The sequence below is a fragment of the Haliotis cracherodii genome, unplaced genomic scaffold (genome assembly GCF_022045235.1).
Source record: "Haliotis cracherodii isolate W230 unplaced genomic scaffold, xgHalCrac1.p SCAF_7, whole genome shotgun sequence".
In the NCBI taxonomy this organism is placed as follows: Eukaryota; Metazoa; Mollusca; class Gastropoda; order Lepetellida; family Haliotidae; genus Haliotis; species Haliotis cracherodii.
This window is the reverse complement of record NW_027266330.1, coordinates 3,160,472-3,168,487: the sequence shown is the minus strand read 5'-3', so window position 1 is coordinate 3,168,487 and position 8,016 is coordinate 3,160,472. Positions and strand designations below refer to the sequence as shown.

Below are 8,016 nucleotides of genomic sequence, written 5' to 3'. Positions count from 1 at the left end.
CTTGGCTTACGGTATGAATATTAATCACTCGTGCTTTAGTCATTCTACACAGATTTATTTGTACTTATTAAATTAACACTTTGCAGGAGGATGAAGATACAATACTCACATGATGTGGGTTCGTGACATACCAAGCATTTTCTCCGTAGAACTATCTTAAACCGTTCAACCATAAAAGACATGTGCAAGTCACAGTTAACCTAATGTGTTCACTTCTTCACCCCATATTTTAATGAATATAGTTTAATAGTGTCCGGGGATCGCTCGTCATATCGCTTCAGTGCCGCTTTTCATGATGGCAATACTGAATCTACAGTAGCAGGGGTAGCTCACTATACAAGATTACGTGAGTAGATGGTCGTTGGACAACACACTGGGGAGGACATGAGATGAACCTGACTTGCCTGACCGACCGAGATAATCAATGTTCCTTTACAACTGGCGAAACGATGAACGTTAATGATGCTCCTCAAAATAATGAACTTGTTGTTTAAGAAAATGGCAATGGAGTGCTATGGTTAATTCACCAAGGCATCTTCTAAAACCCACTTGCCAAAATCAGATTCATGCTGTAGCTATCCATAGATATTTATAGAATGTAGTTAAACAAAACTTCAAAATAAAAATACCATTAACTGATGAACTAATTAATTAAGTGCACCAATTTTCAATTCTAAAGGGGTGCAACAATATTAGGAGTTTTTCAAAATATATTTATTTACTTCTTATTTTATATAGCTTTTATGTTTACATTACTAACGATATATTGTAATATATTTCAGACTCTTTATTGTTTATTTGTCATCTGTATGGACCTCATGCCATCCAACGTTACGCTGATGTGAGTAAACTCCCATTTTTAACTGAATGTTATTATAATCATGAAATCCCTCGTCTGACTCAATACTAGTATTCAACTCAATTCGAAAATGTCTGCTTACATAAATATAAGTGACAAAACCATTTCACTATCCATTAAAAATCCTTACGAAGAATCGATTGTACAATTTTAACTAAATCATGTGTTAATGACCCATCAAATAACGAGGATATCAGGTGTTCGCAAAGAGGTGAGCGTATCCTGCCTCCATCAATCGCACCCGTCACAAACAAAGGAAATTTCATTCTTCACCAGAAAAAAAACCAAAAGAAATAGAACATATTCAAATGTCAAAATTGTTTACAGGCTGGAAAGTGAAACAGCTGGGAGACTGTTTCTACATAACACTGACCTCTGTCTAACCCTTGTGGGAGACTGAGTCTACAGAACACTGACCTCTGTCTAACCCTTGTGGGAGATTGTGTCTACATAACACTGACCTCTGTCTTACCCTTGTCGGAGATTGTGTCTACATAACACTGACCTCTGTCTCACCATTGTGGGAGATTGAGTCTACATAACACTGACCTCTGTCTTGCCGTTGTGGGAGATTGAGTCTACATAACATTGATCTCTGTCTCACCCTTGTGGGAGATTGAGTCTACATAACACTGACCTCTGTCTCCCCCTTGTGGGAGACTGAGTCTACATAACACTGACCTCTGTCTTACCCTTGTGGGTTAAGACTTACCTCTGTCTAACCCTTGTGGGAGATTGAGTCTACATAACACTGCCCTCAGCCTCACCTTTGTGGGAGACTGAGTCTACATAACACAGATCTCTGTCTTACCCTTGTGGGAGATTGAGTCTACAGAACACTGACCTCTGTCTCCCCCTTGTGGGAGATTGAATCTACATAACACTGACCTCTGTCTCACCCTTGTGGGAGATTGAGTCTACATAACACTGACCTCTGTCTCACCCTTGTGGGAGATTGAGTCTACATAACACTGCCCTCAGCCTCACCTTTGTGGGAGACTGAGTCTACATAACACAGATCTCTGTCTTACCCTTGTGGGAGATTGAGTCTACAGAACACTGACCTCTGTCTCCCCCTTGTGGGAGATTGAGTCTACATAACACTGACCTCTGTCTCACCCTTGTGGGAGATTGAGTCTACATAACACTGCCCTCAGCCTCACCTTTGTGGGAGACTGAGTCTACATAACACAGATCTCTGTCTTACCCTTGTGGGAGATTGAGTCTACATAACACTGACCTCTGTCTCCCCCTTGTGGGAGATTGAGTCTACAGAACACTGACCTCTGTCTCCCCCTTGTGGGAGATTGAGTCTACATAACACTGACCTCTGTCTAACCCTTGTGGGAGATTGTGTCTACATAACACTGACCTCTGTCTCACCCTTGTGGGGGACTGAGTCTACATAACACTGACCTCTGTCTAACCCTTGTGAGGGACTGAGTCTACAGAACACTGACCTCTGTCTCCCCCTTGTGGGAGATTGAGTCTACATAACACTGACCTCTGCATCACCCTTGTGGGAGATTGTGTCTACATAACACTGACCTCTGTCTCACCCTTGTGGGAGACTGAGTCTACGTAACACTGACCTCTGTCTAACCCTTGTGAGGGACTGAGTCTACAGAACACTGACCTCTGTCTCCCTCTTGTGGGAGATTGTGTCTACATAACACTGACATCTGTCTAACCCTTGTGGGAGATTGAGTCAACATAACACTGACCTCTGTCTAACCCTTGTGGGAGATTGAGTCTACATAACACTGATCTCAGCCTCACCCTTGTAGGAGATTGAATTTACATAACACTGACCTCTGTCTAAACCCTTGCTAGCAGAGCTATTGTATTTACGTTTGTGGTCTTTACTTATCTTATCCAATATAGTTTACAAAGAAGTCCTATCCATTGGGACGAAATATCATTTCATAAGTTCAGAAAGATAAATGGAGGGAACATTATGTCGAACATTTTCGGGATATTAGGCTAAACAGGATCAAGGTTTAGGTTCACACACTTATAAACATCATAAAACAAACATATGATTCATGATCAAACAGTGGTGACTATACTATGTACCTCAATTAGATATGACATAATACGTGAATCTATGATCTAGAAATAATAACACCTTTGGCAATAGTCTTGCATGTGACACCAAGAGTGACTTCACGCATACTTTTCACAATTAGATCTTTGGCACAACGAACTAACGCGCTATCCCACCGTACCTACATGTACATGTTGTGTGAATGGTACATGTATGTATATATTTTCTTTACGGAAAAATAATAATGCCACTGTCGGATGAAAATGGTAACTTTGGAAATAATTAATTAATTTCCCTGTAATAATATTTATTTGATGATGCCAACCACATATGAGAATATTGTTGAAACAAGCAGGTATGTATACGACTATGTAATTGCCAAGATATATTATCAATCGCAGGGCGGTGAACTCCCTGGTCATAGCACACCCTTGTCGTGAACACAAAGCTAACAGTAAGAAGGCAGACTGAAAGGAGACGCACGAATCAAGTGGCGGGTATGAATGCAGTCAACCGGGAAAGTTCCTGAATACACAACATAAGTTCTGTGAGGATTTTGAAATTTTCGAGGGAAACGTTGGTAAGCGAACATACACGGTTTCATTTGAAAGACATTTTTAAAAGAGAAAATAATTTGCCTAATGTCAACTAAGCTGATCATCATCTGGGGTGGTTGTAGGATAGCCTAGGGCTTCAAACGTTCACTTCAACTACGCCCTGCATATAATGCTGGTGTCACCCACTTTGTTTGACATTGCGAGGATATTGCTGTCAGAATGCCTACTCTTTCTTTTACTACACTGTGATGCATGTGTGTGGACACTGTTTTTAACATATTTAGATTTTAGTTTTCTGTAATCATGTGTTTCGTAACCATAGGGTGAGAGAATTGTTGGAGTAGAAAGGTATAAATGTGAGGTGTATTCAGTTTTCATGTCATACAACAGGGCATTATCTGTTCAGAACGTATAACCCAGCAATATCAATCTATTGTGTCTTGATCAATGCTGTTCATATGTGACTCAAGCTTACTTATCAAGTCTTTTCATATGTTTTGAATGAGTATTAATGCGACGTTCATGATCATTAATGTTATGTTATGTGGTGCTAAGATTTATTCAAATACATATGAATGTATGTATTTGATTGTGCATAGAAATAACCATTTGAAATTTATTCGATGTTGATATATTGGTCTGCAAAGCTGATAAGATAAGGCAGACGCACAAATTATTTGTATGCTGTAATTTGTATATTTATATGCGCACAGATAACTTGTTCCTGATTTTGAACACCATATGAAATTTGCTTAATTTAACTCGCATGTCGAACACAAGAGGTGATGCCGTTCACAATTTGAAAAGGGGTACATTACAATGATACAAATATTCATGAAAGTAAATATTTTCTATCGTTAACTGGTAATACATCTTTTAAAGATAAAACAATTATCCTTTAAGAGGCAAAAACCCACCGGCGTAACCTCTCAATGCATTAGATACGCTACAGAAAGCTTATGATTCTGTACCCCACAAAATGATTCAACTTGGATGCACTTCGGGCCTAAGAAGTGAAATATTTTAGAGGGATTCTGTTAGTCCTTTGTTTTCTACTGTTTTCCACTCCACCCTTTTTTTGCTGAACAAAGAGATAGGTTATAATCTTTGACCTCCTCAGCACAGATCTCCAGCGCCTCTCCCCCCATTGTTCTCGGTGCCTTAGTTTTGGTACCTCATCTGTTGACTGACATTGGTAAAGTACCCGGGTTTGCTGCCAGGAACAAATCCCTTCCGAAAATGTGGGTAATGGAGAAGGGTGCAATGTTGGGAAGTACTCACATTCTCCGGAAAGTGAAGTCCCATTTGCTGTCCGGACTGCGTGTAGAGGGGGACAGGGACCTGAGCTGATGATGAGCCTTACCAGCTTGATCACTCTAACCTTTTCGCTGCATCTGTTTTAATTTTAGTCTGTAAAATAAACGCGGAAGGAGACGAAGTTGAAAAACTCACATCCAGGAATGAAAATGATTCATTTATTTGCAGGTTAACAGCAATAGCATATATCACTACTGAGACATGTGGATGATTGGTACAGTTGTGTTTGTGTACAGTAAGTACCCTTATGACACGTGTATTTGCATACAATAAGTTGCTTTGTGACAGTTGTGTTTGTATACAGTAAGTACCTCTGTGACAGTTATGCTCTCACTGGAATACATATTTATGTTTCAACATATGCGACAACCCATAGCTGTTAGTGTAACCACAATCGAAATGAAAACGATAAACCAAACCAAAACCATAACAAAGAAATACACAAATGAAATGTGTTGGTAAATAAATTTGATAGAGAGCAGTTAGCGTGTGTGCAACGTATCAAATCGTCAACTCATTGATAGCTATTCACAGGGTTGTGGTTAGATTACTTGTTCCATATGTTCCCGTTGTTTTCATGTGGATTTTACCTTTGCATGTGTTTGTGACGGGTGCCACCGGTAGGACAGGATGCGCTCGCCTTTTCGCGAGCACCTGGTATCATCTTTGCTTGATTGTGATTCATAAACACATGCTCATGATATAGTCTCTGCTTTTGGCAGAGATTTCTTATGAATATGGAAAGGGTTCTGTCGCTTATATAGGCCTCTGGCAGAACATTTCAAATACACGTTACTTATCAATATATTTCAGGCGTGACTGTACATGGTGAAGAGGGATGTGCTTCAGGAAAATATGGCGATGGGTGCAATTTAGATTGTCCTGAAAAATGTTTTGTTGATTCAAATAAGGTCTTTCACTGTAATCAAGATAACGGAAATTGCCTTGAAGGATGCAATGGTGGTTTCTATGGAGATCAGTGTAATCACCCCTGTAGCAAGACTTGCAAAGGGCACATCTGTAATCAGCACAACGGGCACTGCACTCTGGGGTGTAGTGGAAATAACATCGGAGACTTTTGTGAGATTACCCAAGGTGACACATCAAAGAATAAAGGTTTGGAACATCATCACATGATCAATAGTCTGTCATACATACCCTGAAACTAATACATTCAATACAGCCTATGCAACTCTGTAATAGTAGGCAAGTCTACATTATTTCTAGTTTCAAGGAAGAGAGTCTCTTGGTTCCTCTCCATTATGCTATTAAGTACAATCATGCCATTCCAGAGCCTAAATGTTAGTTTAAATGATCAACTAAGGCTTAACATACAATGCGAAGGGTCTCAAGGTACATATTTCATTTCAGTATCATCATTGTCTTGAAATGTTGTTTCGTATTTTGACAGATACAACTACTAGTCTAACAGGTAATGGTAATTAGTTACAACATAGAGCGCACATGTGTGTGTGTGTGTGTGTGTGTGTGCGTGTGTGTGTGTGAGAGAGAGTGAGAGAGAGTGCGTGTTTGTGCGTGTGTGTGCATGTGTGTGCGTGTGTATGTCTGTCTGTCTGTCTGTTGGGGGGACGGGAAGGCGGGGGGTGGGGGTGGGGGGGTTATTACGGTTGGGTGGTGTTGATCCCTGTGCGCGTGTGAATACTTTTACTAATCCATATTAACGTCAGTTTTATAGTGCTAGCCCACTGAGCTACTATGACGCTGTTTTAACATGGATACCCCACTCAGACACAGTATACTGACAACGACCCGACCAGTAATTGTGTGAGCCCCTTAATACCGAGCGCCAGGCAGGGTAACAACAAGTACCATCTGTTAATGTCTTTTTGTATGACGCGGCCAGGGATCGAACCCCGGACCTTCCGTTCTCTGGGCAGACGCCCTACCTGTAGACCACCAGGCGATCCCTTTGTGGTCAAGAAACAATGGATTACTAATTCAATTTAGTATGTGCAATACTAAATATTACAGCATGGCTTAAAACAAACGCACATGCCTCTAAAATTAGGATGGTAGAATACATTTCACGTTTTGAAGACGCTTTAATACGAATGCCAGTTAGGCCTTGTAAAAGGTTCTAAACCTTTAGAATGTATTCCTTTTCAAATGACATGCATGGTGGTCAGTAGAATACCATATTTGCTTACAATTTTATGTCTCGAACAATATGAAAACCTCAAATAATATCCTAAAATAAACACAGTATTGCTGTAGAGAGAAACCTTGACCAAATATGGGCAGTGATGTACCACTTTGACGAAGCTGATAGCGGAGGTTTAATGTTCATAATAATCCTTGCTTGCAAAACCTAAAGGGCACTCGATATTTTATGGAACAAATTATAATAAAACGCCAAGCCCGTAATTCACTTAGCTTCATATATTTTTGTAATCGTAGGTTGATTTGCAGAATAACAGAACCAGAAATGAAAATAGACATCACACATTTCAGGCGTGAATGTACATGGTGAAGAGGAATGTGGGCCAGGAAAATATGGCGATGATTGCAAACTGGATTGTCCTGAAAACTGTCGTGTTCTTTCAAATACCTCATTGCACTGCAAAAAGGATAGTGGAGAATGCTTTGAAGGATGCAATGATGGATTCTTTGGAGATCAGTGTAATCACCTGTGTAGCAAGACTTGCAAAAAACACATCTGTAATCAGCACAACGGGCATTGCAGCTCGGGCTGTATAGAGACTCACATCGGGGACTTTTGTGAGAGTATCCAAGGTATTATGTTAGCATAACAAAGAATACATTTCACATCCTTATTAAGCGACCATTTAAATTTTACCATATAATGCGAACAATGTCACAGGCATCTATGAAAGTTTCACTTTCATCTTGTTCGATTGTATTGAAATGTTGCTGTTTTATATTTTAAGATATCCAATTCAAGGCCCAACAGGAAACCACAATTGATTAAAAAGGAATGTACTCTGTTCTGGGTATCATATATACACTGTTAGTAACACATTTAAAGTAGGAGTCTAGATGACCTCTCTTGATGTACCCTCCTGAGAAGTTAAATTGGCACCGCTCCCCTTTACGTAACTAAGACAGTGCAGTTCCAAATGTGCATATGCTAAATTTGACAACTTAAAAGGGGCTTTATCGATTAATCGTAATACCAGTGACTGGATAACTGCCATTGTCTCTTTCTTTATCACAACCTTTATGTTTTTGTCATGTACATGTTTTCTCATTAATGC

At 39.8% G+C, this 8,016-nt stretch overlaps 1 long non-coding RNA gene across 1 annotated transcript; it reads left to right on the top strand.

Annotated features, from left to right (window-relative positions):
- Positions 1 to 3,381: 3,381 nt before the first annotated feature.
- Positions 3,382 to 7,528, top strand: LOC139447287 (uncharacterized). The gene is made up of 5 exons (XR_011652020.1): positions 3,382 to 3,486; positions 4,949 to 5,015; positions 5,594 to 5,896; positions 6,192 to 6,212; positions 7,253 to 7,528. It is a non-coding gene; the product is annotated as an uncharacterized lncRNA (long non-coding RNA).
- Positions 7,529 to 8,016: the final 488 nt, after the last annotated feature.